This window comes from Leopardus geoffroyi, chromosome C2 (genome assembly GCF_018350155.1).
Source record: "Leopardus geoffroyi isolate Oge1 chromosome C2, O.geoffroyi_Oge1_pat1.0, whole genome shotgun sequence".
Taxonomy (NCBI): Eukaryota; Metazoa; Chordata; class Mammalia; order Carnivora; family Felidae; genus Leopardus; species Leopardus geoffroyi.
The window spans coordinates 90,193,022-90,219,291 of NC_059333.1; the positions used below are offsets into that span (position 1 = coordinate 90,193,022).

Sequence of the window (26,270 nt, forward strand, 5' to 3'; positions counted from 1 at the left end):
GCCATCAAAACCTAAGCATCTTGATTGCTAAGATTGTCAAATGTTCCCACAGCAATTATTGTTTCAACATTAGTTTATTACCCTGGTTTCCCATTCTCCATTTGTTTTTGGCCCTTGAGAATTTCCCTTATTTTCCGGCAAATCTATGTATGTGTTTGAAGGATATTTATCATCATGTACCAGTTTTATCAGGCTATCTGGCTCACCACCCCCCCTAACAATAAGTTTCTGAGATCCTCCCACTTTGGTTTTCTTTTTCAACATAACTTTGACTATTTGAGGTCTTTTGACTTTAGTGTCTACTACAAAGCTGTAATCATCAAGTCAGTATGGTACTGGCACAAGAACAGACACATAGACCAATGGAATAAAATAGAGAACCTGATACTGGACCCACAAATGTATGGCCAACTAATCTTTGATAAGGCAGGAAGGAGTATCCAATGCAAAAAAAGACGGTCTCTTTAGCAAATGGTGCTTGGAGAACTGGACAGCAACATGCAGAAGAATGAAACTGGACCACTTTATTATACCATACACAAAACCAAACTCAAAATGGATGAAAGACCTAAATGTGAGGCAGGTTACCATCAAAACCCTAGAGTAGAAAACAGGCAACAACCTCTTTGACCTCAACTGCAGCGATTTCTTGCTCAACACATCTCCAAAGATAAGGGAAATAAAAACAAAAATGAACTATTAGGACCTCACTAAGATAAAAAGCTTCTGCACTGCAAAGGAAACAATCAACAAAACTAAAAGGCAACTGACAGAATGGGAGAAGATATTTGCAAATGACATATCAGATAAAGGGTTAAGTATCCTAAATTTATAAAGAACTTACCAAACTCAACACATGAAAAACAAATAATCGGTGAAGAAATGGACAGAATACATGAGTAGACACTTCTCCAAAGAAGACATCCAGATGGCCAGCAGACAAATGAAAAGATGCTCAACATCACTCATCATCAGGGAAATACAAATCAAAACCACATTGAGATACCACCTTACACCAGTCAGAGTGACCTAAACTAACAACTCAGGAAACAACAGATGTTGGTGAGGATGTGGAGAGAGGGGAACCCTCTTGCCCTGTTGGTGGGAATGAAAACTGGTGCAGCCACTCTGGAAAATAGTGTGGAGCTTCCTCAAAAAATTAAAAATAGAACTACCCTATGACCCAGCAACAGTGCTACTAGTAATTTATCCAAAGGATACAGGGGTGATAATTCATAGAGGCCCATGTACCCATGGGTATTTATAGCAATACTATCAACCATCGCCAAATTATGGAAAGCACCCAAATGTCCATCAACTGCTGAATGGATAAAGAAGATGTGGTTTATATATACAATGGAATACTACTTGGCAATGAAAAAGAATGAATTCCTGCCATTTGCAGCAATGTGGGTGGAACTGGAGGGTATTATGCTAAGTGAAATAAGTCAGTCAGAGAAAGAGAAATATCATATGTTTTCACTCATGTGTGGAACTTGAGAAACTTAACAGAGGACCATGGGGGAAAGAAGGGGAAAAACTAGTTTCAAACAGAGAGGGAGGCAAACCATAAAGAGACTCTTGAATGCAGAGAACAAACTAAGGGTTGATGGGGGGAGGAGTTGGGGAGGGGAGAAATGGGTGATGGGCATCGGGAAGGGCACTTGGGATGAGCACTGGGTGTTGTATGTAAGCAATGATCACTGGAATCTACCCCCAAAACCAAGAGCATACTGTATACACTGTATGTTAGCTAATTTGACAATAAATTAAAACAATATAAATAAAATAAAATAAAAAAGTATCTGAAAGTGAATTCTTGAGGATAGTTTTAAAATGAAACTTCCAGATCAAAGGATATGTAGCCTGGTCATTTTCAAAATTCCTGCCTCCCCCACCTCCCAAAATGAGGGGCAAATTTGCAATCCTGTCAGCAATATTTAGTGCCTAATATCTTGCACCCTTGATAAATTTTGCTCGGATTAATAAAACAATGCAACCATTCATATTTGTTTTAATGTGTGCTTCTTTTATTATTTTTATGAAGATCATATTTTTTATATGGTCGGGGGCCATTGGTTTTTATTTTCTATAAATTTGCTATTCTTCTGTTTTTCCAGCTAGGAAAAATGCAATAAAAGGAGAGAAAGGAAAGGGGGGAATAAAGTATTATTTAAAATTTTAAATCATTTATCTTTTGGAGCTGGTGTTTTGTGTCTGGTGGTTCTTTGGGTGGATGGGCTTTAGGTATTTATATGTTCCCTGAATCTGTGTGCAAAAATGTGCGGTAGCAATATATATTTTCAGATGATCTGTATCTATAATTTTCATTAAGCTCTTGAAATGTGATTCAGACAGTTAAGAGTCAATATATTTGATACAGTTTTATTCTTTTACAAAAAGTTTAGATGCCAATTCATAATTACTCTCTTCAGGAAAGCTTTCTAGAACAGTGGAATCAGAAGAAAAATGGGTACATAGTGAAGAATATAGAATGAAAATGTCCTTGATGGAGCTTTTGGAACTCAAAGGATTTTAGTATCTTAAAAAAATCCCTCAAAAATGGTTCAATTTTTCCTCTTATTTTATGGTTTGAATTGATAAAACAAAACAAAACAAAAGCTCTGCATAATTAAATACTGATAGTTGTCTTTATAGACGTTAGATCTTGAACATTCTTTACCTCATAGACACACAAGACACAAGTAGACCAATACACAGAAACAAACTTAAACACATATTTTATTTTATTTTTTGTTGTTGTTTTGTTTTTGTTTATATCAAATATTTATTGGCATTCTAGTTAGTTAACATATAGTGTAATATTAGTTTCGGGAGAATTTAGTGATTCATCATGTGCACATTACACCCAGTGCTCATCACTGTGCCCTTCTTAATGCCCATCATCCACTTAGCTCATCCTCTATCCACCTACCCTCCATCAACCCTCAGTTTGTTCTCTGTAGTTAAGAGTCTCTTACAGTTTGCCTCCCTCTCTTTTTTTCCCTTCCCCCTATGCTCATTTGTTTTGTTTCTTAAATTCCACATAGGGGTGAAATCGTATGGTATTTGTCTTTCTCTGATTGACTTATTTCACTTAACATAATACACTAGCTCCAACCACCTTGTTGCCAATGGCAAGATTATATTCTTTTTTAATGGTGAGTAATATTCCATTGTGTGTGTGAGTAAGATTCCATTTTTTTCATCAGTTGATGAACATTTATTTTTTATTTTTTCATCAGTCAATGGACTTTTGGGCTATTTCCATAATTTGCCTATTGTTGATAATGCTGCTATAAATATCAGAATGCATGCATGTGCCCCTTCGGATAGCATGTTTCTATCCTTTGGGTAGATACCTAGTAGTGCATTTGCTGGGTCATAGGGTAGCTCTGTTTTTAACTTTTTGAGGAGCCTCCATACTGTTTTCCAGAGTGGCTGCACCAATTTGGATTCTCACCAACAATGTAAGAGGATTTCCCTTTCTCTGCATCCTCGTCAACATCTTCTGTTTCCTGTGTTGTTAATTTTAGCCATTCTAACAGGTGTGAGGTCTTATCTCATCCTAGTTTGATTTGTATTTCCCTGATGATGACTGATGTTAAGCATCTTTTCATGTGTCTGTGAACCATCTGTATGTCTTCTTCGGAAAAATGTCTATTCATGTCTTCTGTTCATTTCTTAACTGAATTATTTGTTTTTTGGCTGTTAAGTTCGATAAGTTCTTTATATATTTTGTATACTAACCCTTTATCAGATATGTCATTTGCAAATATCTTCTTCCATTTGGTATGTTGCTTCTTAGTTTTGTTGATAGTTTCCTTTGTAGTGCAGAAGTTTTTATCTTGAGAAAGTCCTAATGGTTCATTTTTTTAAACATACATTTTAAAAACAAAGTTAAATACGTAAAGGCTCATGCTTTCTTTTTCTTCCACAGGAGAATATTATATGGACTTTTTCGTTGACCTACTTTTTAAGGAATGTGGAGGAGTGGAAAATGGAGGTTGTTGATTCTGCCTTATGGATGAAATATAGAAAACGTAAGTGATGAGACAATGCTGTGAAATTCATTCTAATTAAAATAGAAGCAGAAGATTATAAAATATAGGGCATGAGAGTTATGACCAACTAGTTTAGCCTTGGATTCTAAAATCTAATATGTGTTAATAAATATGATGAATAGGTGATATGCTGCGAATTATTTACCAGGCTCATAGGATTCTGAAGTCTTCAATGTTACAATAAAATTATTATTACTCTGGGTCCAATGTGAGGGTCTTCTGCCATTGACTTACTAAGTGTAGACCCTGGCATTAACTTTTCCTCCAGGTAATAATCTTCTCCTTAGATGGTTATGTCTCTTTTTTATAAGAAATGTGGCCAATAGAACTTTGATCTTGGTATACTTCCATGGTGTAATTTTTAAGAAGACAAATATAACTAACTTACTTGGTATCAAAATTTCAAAATTACTATACTTTGATAGTAATTTTGGTAGGGTCAGACAGGAAGAATACATTTAGTGAGGATATTGGCTTCATGAGGACAAGGATCTTTGCATATTTTATTCAATGATGTATCTCAATTACTCAGGATAGTGTGAGTACATCATGGATCATTGTTATTGTTTTTATCAGAAACCAGGATGGCATTTTTTTATCTTGGGTTCATGCATGAGGATTCTAATCATAAGAGCAATGATTCAATATATAGAGTCATAGAATTTCAAGGCTACATAGGATGTGATGGGAAAAGATCATATACTGAAATATTTTTATTTTGTGTTAAAGGAAAATAAAGCCCAGAATGGTTAGTAGCTTGGTACAGGTAACTTAAATAGTTAGTGACAGAACTAGTACTAGAACTCAAGACTACTACTAACTCCCCAGTCAGTGCCTGTCCCACATGTTGTGTTATCATTTTTGTTTCCTCAGAACATAGAATTTAATCACAGATTCTGTATTTATTTATTTGTTTGGAGAGACAACTCATATATTATGCAATCCACTCTTATAGCCTATCACTTAGTGGTTTTTACTATATTTGAAATTCTGGGCAACCATCTTTACTATTAAATTCCAGAATATTTCGTCATCCCAAAATAAAATCCCACATCCATTAGCAATTGTTCTCCATTCCCCACAACTGCCAACCACTGACTACCTTTAATCTACTTTCTGTCTCTATTTCTTTTCCTATTCTGAGCATTTCTTATAAGTGGAATCATAAAATATGTGGCATTTTAGGTCTGACTCCTATCACTTTATCATGTTTTCAAGGTTCATCCGTATTGTAGTATGTATCAGCACTTCATTTCTCTTTAGGTCTGGATAATATTCCAGTGTATAAATATACCACATTTTGTTTATCTGTTCATTAACTGATGGGCATCTGGGTTGTTTCCACTTTTTGACTATTATGAATAATGTTGCTATGAATATTTATGCACAAGTTTTTGTGTAGTCATATGCTTTAGTTCTTTTTGATATATACATATAGGACCAGAATTCTCTCTCTCTCTCTCTCTCTCTCTCTCTTTTTAGAGAGAGAGCACACACAAGTGGGGGAGAGGGGCATAGGGAGAGAGAGAGAGAATCTTAAACAGGCTCCATGCTCACTGCAGAGCCCAACACAGGGCTCAATCCCATGACCCTGGGATTATGACCTGAGCCAAAATCAAGAGTCAGACGCACAAATGACTGAACCACCCAGGTGCTCCTAGGACTAGAATTTCTGGTCATGTGGTAACTCTATGTTTAACCATTTGAGGAATTGCTAGAATGTTTTCCAAAGTGGCTATACCAGGGCACCTGGGTAGCTCAGTAGGTTAAGTGTCTGACTCTTGGTTTTGGCTCAGGTTATGATCTCACAGTTTGTGGGGTTGAGCCCCACTTAGGGCTCTGCACTCACAGTATGCAGCTTGCTTGGGATACTCTCTTTCCCTCTCTCTCTGCCCCTCCCCCACTCTCTCTGTCTCAAAATAAATAAACTTTATAAAAAAAACCAAAGTGGCTATACCATTTTATACTCCCACTAGCAACGTATTTAGGTTCCAATTTTTCCACATTCTTGCCGTATTTTTCCCATTATTTTTCTTTTAAGTTTCTTCTTTTTTTTGGATTAGCTTGCTCTTTGCTTCAACTGTTATCAACACCTCACCAGCTGTGATAGTAAAATACTGCCACTAATTGTTTTTGACAAACCTGGCCAGGAAAAAGGCTATTTTCACTGGGTGAACTTTAAGTAAAAAATGAAGACGTACCTTGTGATTAGGGTTCCCAGGAACTACCAGACCAGTCAAATAACTACAGTTTTTTGAGATGAGGCTTTGAAAGAGCTGCAGCCCCATTCTGACTCTTCCTGTGGATATTCAACTGCTGGTTTACACTGTAATTATGGGCTGTTGATTTTTGTGACTATCAGAGAACTCGGGAGAGGGGGACAGGAATAGGGCAAGTTAAAATGCCACAAAACTCACTGTTCATACCAAAAATCAGAAATTTTCTTGAATAAAGCTTTTCCACATTATTACAAGGCTTTAGTTAATTTCCAGAGTTCAGAGAAGTTGGTTTTGACAATTTTTATTTTTTCTGGCTTTAAAACATTTTTTTAATGCAGAAGCATCCGTTTAACAAATGTAACCATAAAACAAAGTACTATACAGTTTGTGAACATACTTGGCCAAATAATCATGTAATTTTTATACTGAGGAAACTTTTATTATGCTAGATAACACAGTTAAGTGAATACATTTTTAAAATACAGCATGTTAGTAGCTATGATAAAGGCACTTACAGGGTACCAGTTGAGCATAGAATAGGGACAGTTAAATGATGTAAGACTGGTGATAGAAGTATAATTAGAATAAAGGGTTCAGGTAGGAGATGACTTTGGCTTTTTTTTGCTAGTGTTTTAGTTGCTTTTTATGAGAGTAGATTTTTGGAGGTCCTTATTCCACCATTCTCATTGACATCATCCCAAACTTGTTTTCTAATTTCCAAGAAATTAAGTCCTGCATGTAGGAAAATAGAGAAAAGGAAAAAACAAAACAGGGAGAAGGGAAAGGGCTTATCTGGGAAATCTGAAAGAAGAAAAATGTGTGCATAATTTGTTTACAGAGGAGACTGAGTACACACTCTTTTATGGATGTATGCCTAAAGGGATGCTAAAAAATACAAATGGAGTATTTTATGAATCTTTAGAAGATTCATACTTGCAGTGCAAATCTTCCTTTAACAGCATGTGTCAAGTGTGTGAAAAGTAAATGCAGTCAAGCCTTTTCTTTCTTTCTTTTCCAGTTTTGTTTTTAGGGAAGAATAAACAATCCAAATAAAAATATTGACCAAGTATAAGCTACACTTCATATGTTAAAATCTAAGCAAATGAAACAAATTGAATTCAAAGCTATGGCTTCAGGACAACATTTTAGGGGAGGGAAATACCCTTAAAATCTGGACTTTGCCAGGGGCGCCTGGGTGGCTCAGTCAGTTAAGCATCTGACTTTGGCTCAGGTCATGATCTCCCGGTCTGTGAGTTCAAGCCCTGCATCCGGTTCTGTGGTGACAGCTTAGAGCCTGGAGCCTGCTTCCGATTCTGTGTCTCCCTCTCTCTATGCCCTTCCCCTGCTTATGCTCTATCTCTGTCTCTCTGTCTCTCTCAAAAATAAACAAACATTAAAAAAAAAAAGCTACACTTCGCCAGAATTCATGATTTCCACCTTCTTTCTATATTTGGACTAAGAAGGTCTTCAAATGGTGACAATTTCCAACTTAAATTCCATCTTAGAGCTCAGTTACCACCACTTTAGAAAGTGCTCTAATAAACTAATTCCTACTGGGTTTTTAATTACTGATAATTATAAGATGCAAAACCATTAAAGACACAACCCTTATGTCAGTATACCCTTCTGTGAATCATACAGGAAATTAATTTCAGGGAATATTGCCTTTGATGACATATCTACCCTCTCCCCACCTGTTCTCCTGGGACTATTTGAAATATGTGACAAGCGCTGTTGATACTTGTTAGCATTTTTATCGCAGGGTTATCAGAAGAAAACAATTAACAGGACACAGAGCAGTAAAGGTAGCATAGCTAAATAGAAAGAGATGACTTTGAATTTATGTAATTCAGATCTAACACCCACCAGCTGTACAGCTTTTAGGAAATTTCCTAACTCTCTGAAACTATTTCCTTGCCTTTGAATTGGAAATAACACTTACTTCATATGGTTCTAGGAGAAAACTAAATGGTATATCTTGTACAAAGTGCTAAAGAAAGAACAATTGTTATGGGGGCAGTGGTGGCGAATATGGTCATAGTCAAGGTCATGGTTGCATTCAGGGCCACAAGAAGGCTGAGATTCTGTACGGGCCCAGGGTATGAGAATGTCTTCCACCTCCTTTGCTGAGTTAAGGATCCCATCTTCAAAATCCTCTGCTACTGAGGGCTCTGTTGTGTGGATGTGTGCTTTGCCCATGCCCAGTGTTCTCTAGCAGTCACTGAAAATGCACGTGAGGGAAACTTCCATTCTTTCAAGAGCCTTCAGTTAATCTAGCAACTCTGGAACATTTTCAGTTGAGTTTTTGGAACACTGAATCACATTAAATCCACCATCATTACTCACTTTGGTCCCAATTAACAGGCAGATGGAAGAGACCATAATTGTTTACACACACACACACACATACACACACACACACACACACACACACACACACACACACACACACACACTTTTTTCCCCTCTCTCTGCAAGCTACTATTTTGATGTATAATGGTAAGAGAAGAAGCTGGTCTGAAAGAGTCAGTTCTAATTTCCCTCAGTGTTTCTCTGCCCCCATGCCATCAGCATGGTAGCTATGAGATCACACTATGTCCTGTTAGCGACAAGTTGAGGCCACTTTACCAATGCTATAATTTTAGCAAGGTACAATTAGAATTATATAATAGAAAGGTATTTACATTTTGGCAAATCAATTCTGCTTATATAAATCCTTAAATTAAAGATTTTCTTCTTCAATAAGGACACGTCACACTCATAATTACCTTTGGTTAGGGAGATTTTCCCCATGTTTTTCTGTCATGCATGTGATATTTGGCTTTTTTTTTTTGCTGCAGAAAGGTTGAGTTTTCAGGATTTGAGGTCTTTACCAAAGATATGGGGGTGGAGATGTATAGGAAGGTATGGTTTGAAGAGATAACTCTTAGTAGGAAGTAGGGCAAAAACCAAACAATGTGGGAGTGGCATGAAGGACAGGGCAGATTTTAAGTGAGATACTCAGTTGTCTGAATTGGGGTACTGGGTGAATTTTTCTGTCCCTCTATTTTTCTGGTATTTCATTGTTAGGTACCAATGAAAGGGAAGTAGGTATAGAGATAGTGAAGAGTATAAATTTTGGACACACCCATGAAATAGGTAGACTATCTCATTAGGTAGAGATCTATTGAGATATAAATGTTTGGGGTACCAGTGTAAATGTGGTATTCAAAGCTCAGGGAGTAGATAAGATATTAAGGAGACTGTGCATGGAAGGGAACTTCAGACAGAACCTGGAAGAACATTAACATTGAAGGAGATGCCTGAATAAAAGGACAAATGTGAAAGATTCAGAAGAGCGGATGCAGAGGTAGCAAGATAATCAAGAGGCAGTTGTGCCGCGAAAGTCAGGAAGGAAGAAGGTTTCAGGAGAGAGAGGTTAATAGTGACCACTGCTATAGTTTCCTAACTGGTCTCTCTGCCTCTAGTCCCTTCCCCCACGCTCACTAACCTCATTCTGCTGTCCTAAGTCTCTCTCCTAGCACACAAATCTTTTTGCTTTCTTAGACTTGTAGTTATCGGATGTCTATAGCATTCAGACTTTCATATATAAAAGAATTACCTAAGTCTAAATCATCACATAAGCCTAAACTGGCTTATTGAAAATCCAGTCCTGGGCCTCATACCCAGAGATACTAATTAGGATGTTTGGATCTAAGAATATGTTTTTTTTTAAAAAGGCCCCCAGATGGTTCAGTTGCAAATGGCCTATTGACAGTTTATGAAACAGTGGCCTACAGGACGAAGTTCAAGTTCCCCAGTAAAAGATTCATGGCCTTTTGCCTCTGGCTTCAATCTCCATTTCCCTTCTGACAACTCCCTTCTCCCTTCCCCCAGTTCACCTCCATTGTGGACTCTATTTTCTAACCGTGCCAGACTCACAAGGACAGGTTGGAGTTGGCGGGGAGAAAAGTCCTTTCTGGAAAAGGGACTGGCTTATGCAAAGGGACCAAGGTGAAGGCAACATAGGATGTGAGAAAATAGGGACCAGTCCAGTTTGAATGGTTGTAGATGCTTACAGTAATGGGTCTGGAAAGACAAGATGGGGTCAGACTGTGGAAAGCACCAAATGCCAGATTGGGGACTTTAGGATTGTTTTACAGTAAATTGAGATGCTTGGCTTTTTCATGCTTTTGTTCTGTTTGCTTGTTTTTCTTTTTTTATCTGGAAGGTATCAGTACCTTCTTATTATTGAATCTGTCTTTACTGTTGATTTTTTTTTCTGAGTCTGGACTTCATGAGGAGGATTCTAAAAATGAAGACTTGAGTTTTAAGGAAGGAAATTTTAAATTTCTGGAATGATTAGAGAATCTTGAATTATCCAGATTTAAATTTAACCACAGTCACGAGGCAATTAATCAACTTTCAGTTTTCGTAAGCCTGGTTAAGAGGCAGGTAAGCCAGTGTGACTACACTCTTAACCTTTGTGAAAGAAAAAAAAAGCAAGATACAGCTCAGGTGGCTGGAGTTCTGACTCTTCACTATAAAACTGAACACCGTGTATTTTTTTCTCCAAGGGAAGATTTCTGCCTAGCTGGGTCCAAGAGAACATACGAGCACCTTATGCTGAACACACACTTAGAGAACTGGATGGGTTTTGCCATCTGCTAAGCCTCACATAGCCTCCAGTTTGAAGTTGCAACGATGTCAGAAGCTGATTTAAGCAGCTTACATATGTTGCACTGCAGGAAAAACATTGGACGTTGGGGACTCTGAAAAACAATGCTAAGCATTCGGGGTCCATAAATGTTTTGTGTTTGTGACAAAATATGCCCAGTAGCCATAGGGCAACACTGTTTCCCCCCTTAAATTTGAATGTAGGTTTTTATCCTTTGCTTTAGCAAAAGTATATTCACATTATCTTGTGTATTTGCTGTATTTGCTGGAACCATGATCATCATTCATTGCAGCAGGTATGGTGATTTTAGTTAATCACAACTTTCTTTTGTTGCTTAAAGTTTAACAGAAGATGCTAGTACTATGGCATGGTTTGGAAAATTATTCTATGGATTTTCCATTATTGATAACGTTTTTGGAAATCTAGTTGCATAATGAATGAACAAATTTATAGTAACTGACCGTTAAAATTCTTTAAGGGTTCCACATGCACACCAGACATTGTGCAAATCACTCAACTTGTCCTCCAAGGTTCTATGGTGTGACTGTACTTACCTTTCTAGCATTATGTCCCCCTCCTTCTTATCCTTTCCTATCCAGTGAATCTGTACCACTGTAATTCTCCAAACACATTAGGTTGTTTAAAATCTCTAACTGCATCTCTTAATGCGTTTATTTATTCTATATTTCCCTTCCTTCTTTTTGTGCTTCTCCCCATCCACTCTCCCTGTTGATAATTTACCTATTAGTAATGACCAGTTCAAGTTCCCTTTTTCTGTGGAATCTTCTATAATAACCTGTTACGATATCCTTATAGTAGCATGATCTGCCTTGTATCATAGTTATACATACGTAGCATGATCTGCCTTGTATCATAGTTATAAAAGAAACACATTCAAGCTCTGCTTTTAATGGGTCATCCCTTTCTCTATCATACAATAAGAGTCCATGTTCTCTTCATGTGCCTTTCAAATCCCCCTCATGTGAGCCTTGGGAAATTATGAAAATTTCTAAGTCATGAGTATCAGCAGCTACAATAAGGGAGGATACTATTTTTCCATTATTTTTCAGCCTTTAAGAAATGAGATTTCCTATTTAAATTCAAAGTTTGGAATTCCCTTAGCATAGTAGTAGATCTAGACACTTTTATACACAGGAAAACAACTGGCTAGTGGTGGGTATTAGCTGAACTTTTAGAGAGATGTGAACTCTTCAAGGATCCACTCAACCCTTCATGGTCATGGTGCCTCTAGGCATACAGTTGTGATTTTCAGGCTTATGCATTTCCCACATTCATTCTTCTTATTCCTAGACACACTGTCCTCCGAATTTCTCTGGATTTCTCTGCTGGTATCCTTTTATCATCTCATAAATGCTACCCCATGTTCCTGAAGGTATTTGTGTATTCCTCTCATCCTCTGTGTGGACATGGATCCTTCCTGTGATTCCCCAAAGTGCAAATAACATTAGACTGCAGTGTTTTGACAAAGCTTTCCTGTAGTATGGAGTAGGAAACTCTAAATACAGATATCTGACACCATGGTTCTTGGAGTCTGTTTTCTATGCCCCTTTCTAAAACCAGCGTTTTACCTGGGCCTGCCAACAGCTTATCCATCCTGTACTGGGGAACCTTCTTTCTCTTTTCTTTCTATATCCCATCTCAAACAAAGGTAGCAAAAAAAAAAAAAAAAAAAAAAACAGTTGGCAGAATAACCTCTATAGAATTGTATACTTCTCCCAGTGAAGTGAGTTTTTACATTATGAGATGGAATGCGTTAACATTTCTTTCTCAAGTGAGGGATTGCCCTAGAATAATGGGTCACTGCTTGTGTTACTAACGAATAAAACTACATTAAGATGGTAAACAAGGATCTAACAGGCTCTCCAAAGTCAAATTTTAGCTTTTGCTTTTGAAATATAGCAGTTTCTTAGAATAAGTGTCATAAAGGTAGGTTTACCCCAATGGGTGGAAACTGAATATTTTATCACTGACATTGTTTAGAATTGCCACTGCATGGTGATAATTTAAAAAGCAGACTTTCTTTAAATTGATTTGATTACTGTTTTTAAATATTCTACAGACAATACACCCTCTTATTGCCTGCACAGGGAGAATAGTGGGATGGCAAGTGGGGGGACTATTCCCCTTACTGCCCCCTCCCTGCCACTTTTTGGAATCTCCCCAAATGGCAACTCTCTTTTGTTTAATAGCTTAAAGAACCAGGTTCCATCTATAGAATCACCAGAGAAAGTGCTGGCAGCATTTTGGGGGTAAAAGGGAATGACTAAATATTTGCTTATATATGTTCCTGATTTCTAGGAACATATGTTTTGTTCCTTCAAGACGAAAACTCTTATTCAACTGAATGTCTGTGCAGTGTTCCGTCTAGAAAGCATCTGGCCAAAATGGGGTGCTCAAAGAGTGTGCTACTGAGTTTTGTCTCAAATTTTCTTAGGTAGTCTCCTGCACATCTAGTGTACTAGTTTCTGTTAACAAAGTGTAAAGTAGACAGATTTGGAATAGAGACTGTGAATCAGAACACTGGTTTGGGCTACCTTTCTTGCCCAGGGCCAAGGAGGGCAAAGGTTTCACATTGAATATAACAACAAAAAGAAAGTTTGGAAACAGACCACCTGGGTTTGACCCTGTCTGTACCACTGTCAGCTGTGAAATTGGGCAGGTTATTTAGTTCTCCATGTCCTAATTTTCTTATGCGCAAGCTGGAGAGAAGAACACTATTTTTTTTAATCAGAGTTGTCATGCAGATTAAATGAGGTAAGTCAAGCACAGCATTCTGTAGGATGTGGGGACCAGGGATGATCGTGCACTGTTTGTGGGTGTGAAGTCTGGCGAGAACCAGCTCAGAGAGAAAACTGGCGGTACTTAACCGGATTAAGTAATAAAAGCACACATACGGAGTGCTCGATTCAGCAGCACATATACTAAAATTGGAACAATACAGAGAAGACTAGCATGGCCCGTGCACAAGGAGGGGACACACACACACACACACACACACACACACACACACACACACAATAACTTAGTGATTCCATTCCTAGGAATAGAGCCCAGAGAGATGCTTACCCAGCACCAAAGGACAAGTGTCTTCAATTAAGTAGGGATGGAAACTAACATTAATGGAGTTTCTACCATGTGCCAGACACTCTACATAGGTTGTTTCATTCAATCCTCAAGGCATCCTTAACAAAATTATTTTATCTGTCTAACAATTGGGAGAAATCATTCTCAGTGAGGTTCTATAACCTGGCGAGGATACTGTGCTAATAATGGGCAAAGTTGGGATTCAAACTCAGGTGTAAGTTTCACTCCATTCCAGTATCTCATGCAGAGTCTGAAAAGGTTAATGATATCTCTTTTGTTTCCCCCATAGATTATTGTACGGATGAGTTCATATACTCTATCATCTTTGATATACTCTATCAACTTTGTCTCCCTGTCATCTTTTCTTCTATTTTTACATATTATCTCTCTTTCATTCCATCATCCCCCCCCCCGTTCTTTATAATCTATGCTTTTTTTTTCATTTTACTGAAGATCTTCAACGTTAGTGTGTGTGTGTATATATATATATATATATATATATATATATATATATATCTCCCTCAGATTAAAGGATAAGAAAAATTCAGTTGTACCAAATAATAGTTACAAATTAAAGAGATTGGAACATCAGCTACTATTTAAAACAGAACAGATCAACTGCCTTTTCAGATGTCAGCCAGGTCAAACAATTCGTTTCCTTCTTTTTTAAAGTGGACTCAGCTGAATAAAGTGTTCTGGTTTTTAATGAGAGGGCTTTAGGACAAGGTCCAAGTTCACCAATTCCTGTTCTATCCATACATTTTCTCACTAACTTTCTTGAAGAATAAACTGTGTCTCTTTAACTTTCAAAATTGAATTTAAATTTTTGCTGGTTAAATAATTCCCACTCTCAGGTAAAGGACATCTGTCATATAGCCACATGTTTTACTGATGGATTGGTCAGTCTATATTGAGTTCCTAGGTGACATTAACTTTCCATACATTAATTTATCATATATGATCTGATGATGATTTAGTGTTGCAAGTGTCCTGTGACTGCTTACAAACACACATACACACAAACACCCCATATTTGGGCATAACTAGTTGCATAAAGATGAATTTGACATTTCATAACTTGCAGGTTATGATACAAGGGAGCACAGAAAGTGGTTCACAATGAGTTTCATTATGAAAGAATAATGCTCTGGCCAAAATAAAAGAGGGATGGATTAATAACAAATGCTCTTCATCTGTATTTGGTGCTGGGCTCTGTGAATTATTTATGTTTCTGGGCAAGGCCTGGGAAGTATTTCAATGAGGCCTAATTTGTCAAGGTTACTTCTACTTTACCATATTTTTCCTAACTATATCTTTCTGGATAGTACCACACATAAATATTTTCATTGTGTTGTGCATTTATTTGCAATATTGATGGCACTGTAAAATGTGGGATATTAGCACCTCTTTAACCAATGTCAGGCAAGAATTAAGATCGGAAACACCAGTGTCTTCCTTTTAGAAATATGGAGGTTAACTTTGATTATTATTCAGCTTTTGTGGCTGATGAGCCAGCTATAAGTCATACTGTGGAAAATTTATTGTCTAGAAATCATGCTACTGAATATTTTATCTCACTGGAAATGTGCTATAAAGGGGCTGCATCTTTAATCAAGTACATGGTGATGTTGCAATCTCTTGGTTGCACTGTCACATTAAAAAGTCGAGGTTAAGCAAAACTAAAGGCCCGGCTTTTGGGGCGAGCAGTGGTTGTGGATGTGTAGGTAGACACTATGCCTCTGGGAAGTTGTTTGATTTTGCCTTTTATTTCAAATCTCTAAATACGTTGAAAAGGAAGATTTTGACTCATTGTAATGTTCAGGTCCCAGCTACAACAGGTCGAGAAGCATGAGTTGTACAATAGTTGGGAAGGAAATAAACAGGGGAATCAAATATCGTCTACTCGGGTGTTTTCAATTTCTATCTCTGATGTACTTTCAAAATCTCCCAGAAAATCTGAGGAAGTTTCCTGTTCATGGAGGAATGACTATTTCAACGGCAGAGATGAAGCTCGCAATTTGTATGTGGAGGTGCTCATGCGTGCACTTGTTCTAAACACCTGCTTGCAGGAGGGTGCCTCATCCCCTCTCCTCTGCCACCCCACACGTGGATGCTTGTGGGCTTTTGTTGTCGTGTTGGGTTTTGTTTTGTTTAGATATTGAAAAGAGGAAATGATTGTTTGTTGTTGGCTCTGACTCTCAGTTCAAATCTTGTGATTATTGGACACACTATCCTGTTGCTTTTATTCCTTTTCAGTGACTAGAAAACATAAGAAAGGGATTCTAAAGGAGGTTTCAGAATAATGGCCGGATCTGAAAAGACTCTAGCTGGGAAAAGACCCATGGGGGGCAGGGGGTTAGAAATACCACTGAAATATTATCAAACCAGCATCAAGCTCGTCTTGACCTTGTTTAGTTACTTTTAGTGTCCATCTTTCTGTTCTTTTATAATTTTTCCCCAAAGCTTAATTCCCCTTTACAAACCTTTTTTCCTGTGCCCCTCATAAATGGGGAGCCTAACTGCTTGTTACACAAGATTTAAAGCCACTTTACTGAGCCTTACAGTTAGATCATTCCAAATAATTGATATGTAAACCAGTGCTGTTCAACAGAACCTTTTTGGTGATGGAAATATTCTTTACTGTGCTGTCTGATGCAGTAACCACTAACCATGTGTTGCAGTTAGGCACTTGACATGTGGTCAGAGTGCCTGTGAAACTCATTTTTAATTTAAATTTAAAGACTCGTATATGCTTACTGGCTACCAGGTTGAAACAGTGCAGTTATATGCATATATGCAGTAGTTGACACTCGTTTCTCGAGCAAGTTCAACGATATTCATTTCAAAATATTTTTCTACTTAAGACGCCATGTCTTATTGAGTAATCTCAACACGGTACATTTGTGTTTGTTGGTGTTGGGAGAAGTGGGTAGTAGAAGCGGAGATAGAGACAATTACATTTTTATGTTTATTTATATTATAATCAGAAAAAGCTCAAGCTCTTTTACAGGAAATATATTTTACTATTAAGAATTTGGGGATTTGTTTTAAAGGAAGCCAGGTGATGTGCTACTTTAGAACTAAGAGGACTTAAAGTAACACTCTACTTATCCAGCAGACAGTGTTCCGTTAACTTCGCTTATAAGAAGGGAAGCTAAGAAGTCAGAAATAATGAAATAGGCTTCTGAGTGGCCTCTGGAAAGTACTGTGTGGTGCAGATGTTGCCGACAACTTTAATTTCCTATGTTCTTTTACACATGTGCACCTCGCTCAGTCTCACTAGACTACACCTTTCCTGTTACAAAAAGTGGAGTTTTCCATCCTGCTCTTTGACTTGATTGTCTTTCTCTTTGCTTCTTTCTCTGTCTGCTGAAATCTCATCTACCTTTGAAAGTCAAGCCCATGCTCTTTGTATTTGGACCCTTGGCTTCTGCTTCTTAAACACTCTGCCTGGGAGTTCTTTCTCTGCAGCTAACAACCTAATAAAACATGAATGGACCCAAAAGGGAGGAGGCTGTACAGGTTTAAAGCCCACTAGAAAGTTTACTGCTGCTCAAAAACTGCTTTCCAATTAGAAGCATTATTTTCCTTGACAGACAGGAGTTAGAAAGTATAATGCACATGGAGACACTAGGATGATCAGGTTTCACAGAGTCCCTGACTCTTCTCATCTTTTTCCACTCCTGTTTCTAGTATTTACAGTTTATTAATTGGCCTCCTCTTTTGGAGTATGATAATGTGTTTTCTTCTCTTATTCACAAAAACATTTGACTGTCTGATCTTCATTGGTCTCAATATCTGGTTTCAAATATCTAGATAGAAAGCATTTTCCATAACAAATTTATATTCTTCCATTTGTTCTCTACTGCTTTCAAGGGGACCAGCTTGCAGCATTTTCCCCCATTAATACTGTACTTACGTTATAAGAGTTAGCCAACATTCTCTAGTTTCCTTAAATTTTGATCTCTTGTCCTCAGTTGCTCTAGATTTGAGAGCATTTAATCTGCACTCAAAAGACAAGCAGTGATAGTTTAACCAACTGTTTTGCTGTTATGGAGCAAGGACTGCCATCTGCTCTGCTCAGGATCTTGGAATTTTCACTCTTCTCCCACTTGACCAGACTCAGTCAGGTCTGTCACTTGCAACAACTCATCCCTGAATTAGGATTATTTGGATTTCTGGTGACAACATCTCAGATGGACTCAGTTTAAGGAAAAGATGAGATTTATTCAAAATATACTGGACTGTTGTATAGAGCTATAATGTTACAGGAGGAAGCATCACAAAGCAGTTAGGCTGCATTAACAAATGAATCCCTGGACTTAACTGCCTTTAGAAATCTCTCTGCCATTGTGGTGTCATTCTTAATTACTGCCTAGATGTATTTTCCACTGTGGGAAATATGGCCAACAACCACCCACCTTGGAAGGACTCTGGTTTGTCTAACATGGGTCCACCCATCTCTAGATCATTCAGCTGTAGCCAAGAAGGCAGGGTCATGTCTGATAATATGCTATCTTCATAGCAATTATAGGCCTGTTGGAGGTGGGGCAGGGGCATATTTTCCAAAATACCAGGGTTACTAGGTGGTAAATGTCCCCCTTTTAATTAAATTCATATTTATTTATTTTGAGAGAGAGAGAAAGGCAGAGAGGGAGGGAGAGAGAGAATCCCAAGCAGGCTCCGTGGTGTCAGTACAGAGCCTGATATGGGGCTCCATCCTATGAACCATGAGATCATGACCTGAGCCAAAATCAAGATTCAGATGCTTAACTGACTGAGCCACTTAGGTGCCCCCCAACATGCCCTTTTTAGCTCATTTTTTACTCCCTTTTCCCACCCCTACTGACTTCCAAGTCCAGCTCAAAATACCACTATAACCACAATATTAACCCTTTAATAATGCTTCCTAGATGTGTGAGAGGGATATACTTTAAACTGATTTAAGTTAAAATCCCAGACAGAGCATTTACTTACTGCTACTTACTACTCTGTGACCTTGGCCTCATTTTCCTCACCAGTGACAATGAAGGGATGGAAAGTAAATTGGGACTAGACTGTAGAACTTTAAAACTCATCTAGCTAAGGAAAGTTTGTATAATTTTTTGAACAAGAAGTGCCAAGTAGTATATTAGGAATTGTAATTTGGCAGCTGGTGTGGATCAGGAAATTTATAGCCATAGTCAGTGGTTGTGAAGATGATCAGGGCACTGCTTTAGCACAGGAAGATCTAATCAGATAAGAGTGAAGACCCAGGGGATATAGGAAGTCATTCAGTCTTGATGATAGGCTGATGGTCAGCTGGTTGCCTTTTGGCCTTATTTCTTAGCATTCATATGCTCTTTCTCCCTCCACGTACTATACTGAATTTCTGCTTTTTGTTCACCAAACCAGTTTTTAGTCTTAACTTCAGAGATTTTGCATGATTTTCTGTTTATCTAGTGACTTAGGCTTATTCTTTGAATCTTAAACTAGAACCTTTAGTGAGTGAGACAAAGCTGAAAAAAATTGTGAATAGAAAAAAGGAAATATCTTTTTTTTAGACTTTTATTTTTTTAGGAAAAAAGGAAATGTCTTAAACAACAGATTATTAGAAAACTAGAAGAGAAAAATAAAATCCAATCCAGTGAATATTTCTTTTATTATCTACTGTTTTCAAGATTGTTTTAGACAAAACAAAGGTAAAATTTCTGGATTTGGAAACTGAAATCAAGTGGGATACAGATTAAGGAATTTGGCTAGTTGTTCTTACTTTGTTTAGATGGCAATACATCTGACATTCAGGATGCTTACTGGGCAATAGGCAAAATAATAAAATATTGCTATCCTAAACTTAAAGGAAACAAATCAGATACCATCTTGCGTTAGATTTTAGCATAATCTCTAACATCTGTCAAAGATTTAGAAATAATTATAGGGGAAAATCTTTACACCGGGGACATGCTATTTCATTAGCTTAATATTGTTCTGTGAATTAAGAGAAGAACTTGAGTATTTGATTTTAGTGATTGCACTTTTTAAAAAAACTTTTAATTCCACTATAGTTAACATACAATGTTGTATTAGTTTCAGGACTACACATTTTGACAAAGCTCATTAACAGCATGATCTAAGAACTAGAGAATTAGGGGGTCAGACATTGAGGATGCCCTCCAGGGGGCAGTGGTGTAAACTTCATCACCATGTGTATTCCTTGCACCCTGCCTTCTGCCATCAGTTATGTGGAGTTAAGGGTAAATAGCCCAGCATCACACACAAAAGAAGATAGTGGGTTCTCAACTCTGGCTACATCTTAGAATTACTTGGGAAGCTTTAAAACAAATGTAGATGACAGATCCCACCCTAAACCAATTCAATTAGAATCTCTAGGGTCACACATGGGCATGGCTTTTTTTAAAATGCTCCCTGGTTGATCCTAATGTGCAGCTTATGTTGAGAGTCACTGATGGAAGAGAAGAAAAAAACCCACAAATCTTCTAGTCTAGCAATCAAGAGTCTTGAATTATTATTCGGACAGGCAGTACAGTACAACTATTTTATATAGCTATTTCCTTAGTTGTAAATGAAGAAATGAGACTAGAAGATCTTATGGATTTTTCTAGCTCTACAAGTCTTTAGATGTACTCCTGAAAATTTGTATATTAATAAGATGTTATGTAAGTAGACTCAGTATAGTTAAACAAATTCTACAATGAATCCTCTAGTAATGCAAATCTATATGATGCATATAGTAATGTAATACAGTTTGTATATAATTCAGTAGAGATCCCATTCAGAAATCAAACCATTCAATGTTTCCCTCCTGGAGATACTTCAACAAATGAAAAAGAAAGATTTCACCCAGCAGACTAGGCTCTCCCTGGCTGTCATCATTATCTAGAGAAGATTTTTGTCGGTTCTTACAACTTTCCTTCAGTCAGTGTTTCTCAGTGACTATTAATTCCTTAGTGTTTTTCTTGGAATGTTTAAGATGTCTTTGCATGAGCTTGCTAGCCACCTGAACAATGTTGCACTTGTCAAAGGCCAGGAGACCTTTAAAATAATTTACCCATTCTTTTCATAATTTTAACCAACAGGATCATCAATGGATTTAGCACAGGTTTCTTACCATTGCCGGTGGGCATGACTTCAAAGAGTGAAATAGTGGACAGAATTACTGCTTTATGCGAAATGTTATTTCTGTCTCATACTCTCACTTTGTCATAACTGATTTCTGATTTAAGCAACCACATTGTATTGTTCACATTTTCTAGAAGAAGAAAGTAAGAGTCTGAGAGCTTTGTAATTTTCCTAGGTTTCACAGCAAGTGTAATAGAAGATTGATATCAGGACTCTTCCACTCCAACCTCATTAGTTTTGTGTGAGCCCCCTAAGTGGTAAATGAAGTGTGTGTTCATAAACATTTACGAAAAATAATTTGTGTGCATAGAGTCATGGGTTATAGAAATGGAATGAGATTAAGTTAATCAGGATTTGTCTTAAGAGGGGAGAACGTAAAGGTTTTTGGTAACATGATTTGATCATTGCTCAGAATAGAAGCTGAGATCTGAGAAGGAAGGGGCTGAGATCTGGGTGGAGCTATACTTCTGGGTAAGAGGGAGCTTTTGCTTGTTATTTCTGAGGGGGAGGGGGAGATTAGAGATGATGAGAGAGACTGGGTACAGCCTGGAGAGAGCAGAGACCATGACCTCCCTCAAACCCAGTCAAGCTAACAAGTCCTGAATATGTAAGAAAAGTGAATTTCATGTGGAAACTAGTGAAGAATCTTGGTTCTTCATCTAGAGAGTCCCAGCACAACTCGAGTTGTATGAAGGAGACTCTATGGTGTAGGGATGCATAAAGAAGAAATCAGCCAAATTCCCACAGCTCAAAGCATGGAATTGGGTTCAGGATAAATTTGAAGAGATGTCTGCAGGGCTGCAAGTGAGGGTGGGAGAAGGAACAGTCAGTAGCCGACATGTGTTATCCCAGAATGAATAGGATATGCCCCACTATCCTTAGTGAAAAATATGAGACTGGATAATTTTAAAGACAACAGCATCATGAAAATCATTTACTTATACTCTATTAAAAAGTAATTGCCAATGGCAGAATAGCCCAGAATATTTCAAGATACATAAAGGATTATTAAAATAGAAAAGTTTAGAAGTGTAGTAAGTACTGGTGACATCCTATATTATTTCCTTACACAGAGGTGCTGAGGTGAGAATGATGGAGGTCAACATTTGTATGATTATAAAAGATTTAAAGTTCAAGGATTTCATTAGATCACTTCTTTTTCCTCTTAGACATAGTATTTCACCATGGTAGGCTTATGAGATTGCATGTGTGTGTGTGTTTTCAATTGAATTCACCTAATTTTCTAACTTGAAATTAATTTTTCTCAGTGTAAAATTGATGAAATGAGCTTTGTTACATTCATTATATTTGAAATAACTACTGTGGCCTGCTTTATTATTTTTGGCGATGAAACATTGCTAAATTTCTCATAACACACTGAAGACAATGTTTTGGACAAGTGAATCACATATTTACAAGATGTTGTTCTTTTGTTTTAATGTGAAAGGTAATCCTAAATTATTTTAACAGAGCATATACGTCTATAATATGTCAGTCTCCACAATTTAATTGTTTATAATGCATATGACAGTTTCTTTAGAAGATACATTGTTCTACTGGTTAAAAATATTAAGCAATTCCCAAAGCACTTGAATTCAATTTGGTTTGACTAGTTCATTACTGTTTTTCATTTAAGCACAGACAAGAGTCTTCAGAATAATGATTCTAGCCCCCATACTTTCATTCTAAATTTAGGTCAGGTAATTAGTGTGTGTTTCCCATAAGAAATAGGTAATTACAATGGCAAATACCCATTGGTTAAATCTACCTGGAAGAGTAGATGTCTTATTTGTGTGTTTTAACGACGTTAGAATAACTCTTCAAACCAAGATTGACTTGCAACTTGTGGTACTTTCAAGTCTGGCGTTTACTTGTATAAATTTCATACCTTCCTACAGAAATGGCACTTGAGCTAAATGCTACTTGTGTTTACCTTGGAAGAAAATTAAATGGGCATATGATCTGGCATAAAATACAATACCATGCTAAATCACATTTTCTGACTGTGGAGGACCAGCAAAGATATTTTAGGCATCAATGAGAACCCTGCTTGAGGAGCTTGTTGTGTTCTGCTATGTGTGCAGTTGAATAATCACTGGGGATCTGATTAGCTCCGTGTATGTCTTTTCTCATTTATCATCTAGCTTACATCCATATCCAAATGAGAGTTAACGGAGGCATGGTGTGGAAGTTGTCATATTTTGTCATATTTCCTTACCTCCCTTACACAGAAATGAAGTGATAGTTGTTTTTTTTTTAACATTTATTTATTTTTGAGACAGAGAGAGACAGAGCATGAACGGGGGAGGGTCAGAGAGAGAGAGGGAGACACAGAATCCGAAACAGGCTCCAGGCTCTGAGCTGTCAGCACAGAGCCCGACGAGGGGCTCAAACTCACGGACTGCGAGATCATGACCTGAGCCAAAGTCAGCCGCTCAACTGACTGAGCCACCCAGGCGCCCCTGAAGTGATAGTTTTATTTTTGTTTTTGTTTAATGACAAGAAGAACATTTTTCCACGTAGTTTTCTGGGTACATTAAAAAAAAACCCATAACTATTATGGGTCATTGAAAATGAATTCAATCATTAAAGTAGTCATTTTAAGCAAAATAAACAAAAAATACTTGTCTTTCGGTAGGACGTGTATCAAAGAACTTTCTTATTCAGTAAGCATGCGTAAGTTTCAGAATTTACAGTACTGTGGGCCATACCCTGGATTTTGGTAAATTCCCAGAGAAAATACTTCCCAAGACCTAATTTTTTGAAGATAACTATTTGGCCGAGGCTGGGGACCTCTCTGCTTCATCACACTGCTTTGCACGTTTTTCTTTTAAAAAATCTCTACATCGTTTATTCCAGCCTACCTTTGTCAGAGTTATCTACATATGAATTATAGTCATTTATCGTCGTTCATCCTCGACATCATTTCCCTCTTGCTTAGAATAACTACATTATATTTTCATATTTAGCTAATTTGTGTTGGCTAAACGATTTGCAATGTATCTATTATTGTAAGAATTTTTTATATTGATTACTACCTAGATCCAAAGTAGAAAGCAAATATACCTTAAGGTGTGAATTAATTTAGTGTTTGAAATGTTACTATCTCTCTTTTTTTAATCCTAAAATATAGTCTGCAAGTAAATTTCTGCTGCCAAACCCAGTGGTAGGAAGTTCTCAAAAAAGGGGATAAAATAGGATGGAGTTTGTTTAAGAGGAGGGCTGTAAAATCCAAGTTATTGATTTAGTTAGAGATTTCCTCCAAAGATCATGTACAAAATGACCCTTGTTTCTTTCCTTTACATCTAAACTATTTTCAGAAGATGTTTTTTTCCAGGGTTCTACTCGTGATAGATCTTTGATGAGGCACATAAAGAACTGATGTAGGTAGACTGATAAGACAGATGCCATCAATAAATGCCTTCACAAAAATACTAGCCTGTCACAAGTTAATTTGATGCAGTATTTTCTGTCATGAGGGTGGATTAATTTTGTCCATTTTCTCCTCTTGTCGTAATTCTTGTCATGTGAATAAGAATGTATTATAAAGAAGAACATACTAGACATTATAATTCTGTGATAACTCATTTTTGTGACAAAGAATATAATGAGACCAGACAATAGTGCAAATTCATCATATTCTTACAGTGAACTTAATATTGACTTCCTGGCTTCTCTTCATGATTTTGAGGGCATGTCACTTATGGTTTTATACCAACCAAATGATTAAAGAAACCACCACTGAAAGACTTGTACTGATTACAAAAAGGCTTTTCAACAGGGAAATAATAGAACTATTTCGATTTTCTTTCCTTTCCAGCTTAAACACATACTTAATGTATATCTGTGATTTCATTTTGATGAAGAAAGACTCATTGATTTGATAAAGTTACTCAGAAAGTGTTTTAACTTGAAGATTGGACTGCATTTATCATTGAGGAAAGAGTGAATTTTCTCAATAAATCACTATTATAAGTCATAAGAGAAAAACAAAGTTTTACAATAAAGAACCTTTCCAAAATACTTCTTGTGTTTTGTCCCAGTCGCTAAAGCAAAGCCGTAATTTTTAACATGGTCTATTGCTACAGCTGTGAAACTCAGATTCAGGAAATCCCTCCCTAGTGAACACTCCCTAGTTGTTTTTAATTGCCCTGCATTTCTGTCACCCCAATCCTAACTCTTTGGATTCTTCCCCCCCCCTTTTTTTTTTGTCTTTTCATGTTAGAATAAGGAGAGAAGCAAATATCCACAAGCAACTCTTCTTTTTTTACAACTTCAGGCAAACATTTAAACAGAAATAGGGGAGATAGAACCTATAGGGAATACTGGAGCTGAAAGAAGAGTCCTACAATAGGAGTATCATTTAAATAAAACACTTGCTACCATCCTTACACTTATTATGGTCAGTGAAAATCATACATAATCCCTCTTTTGTCCAGAATTCAGATAGCTCCTTAGCATCTTTCTTAACACAGCACTAGAAGTGAGCTGCTGCTGATTGGTTTTATTTCAAGAATTGAACCCTATTTATGGTTCCTGCTGTAAGTTTCACTGTCTCTATGCCTGGCACATGGTGGTGTTAAATAAATGTTCATTGAATGGATGATGAAATGTTCCAGATTTCCAAAAAGGAAAAAAAAAATTCTCTATTTGCATAGTCAGGATCTCATTTCTCCTACGACATAAAGTAAGAGTGATTCTGTCAGCAAAGTCTTTTGCTACTGGACCCTCCTGAATACGGAAGGTGAGGATCACACCTTCACCTTCACATAAAAATGCATGTGAAGAACTATTTAGTTTATGCACATGAAATATATACATATATTATGAGTATATACATAAATATAAATTCACTCAGAGTATAGTGAAGTGGAGGGTGCTAGGCCTTGCTTGTGTTTCCCCCTTTATATGACCTTGGGTCTCCATTTTTTCAGCTGTAAGATTTAAGCTCTGGTTTTTTTTTCTTTTAATTCTAATCATCTGTATCTCGACACACATGTGCAAAATAAGTCACAAAAATAAGCCAGTACATTTCACTTGACCTGGTTTCCTGGATTTATTTTTATTTAATAGAAAAAATTAGACATTTTACTTGAATTTTTTTGC

The 26,270-nt window shown here is 37.1% G+C and overlaps 1 long non-coding RNA gene and 1 other non-coding gene across 3 annotated transcripts in view; both read left to right on the forward strand.

Moving 5' to 3' along the window:
- LOC123611233 overlaps positions 1 to 26,270 on the forward strand; it is a 261,551-nt gene that overhangs the window by 130,427 nt on the left and 104,854 nt on the right. For both annotated transcript variants that reach the window (XR_006718497.1, XR_006718498.1), the window contains exon 2: positions 3,941 to 4,043. This is a non-coding gene — a long non-coding RNA (uncharacterized LOC123611233). The remainder of the gene's footprint in view (positions 1 to 3,940; positions 4,044 to 26,270) is intronic.
- Positions 13,859 to 13,966, forward strand: LOC123576248. Its single transcript, XR_006701267.1, has one exon. It is a non-coding gene; the product is annotated as a U6 spliceosomal RNA (small nuclear RNA).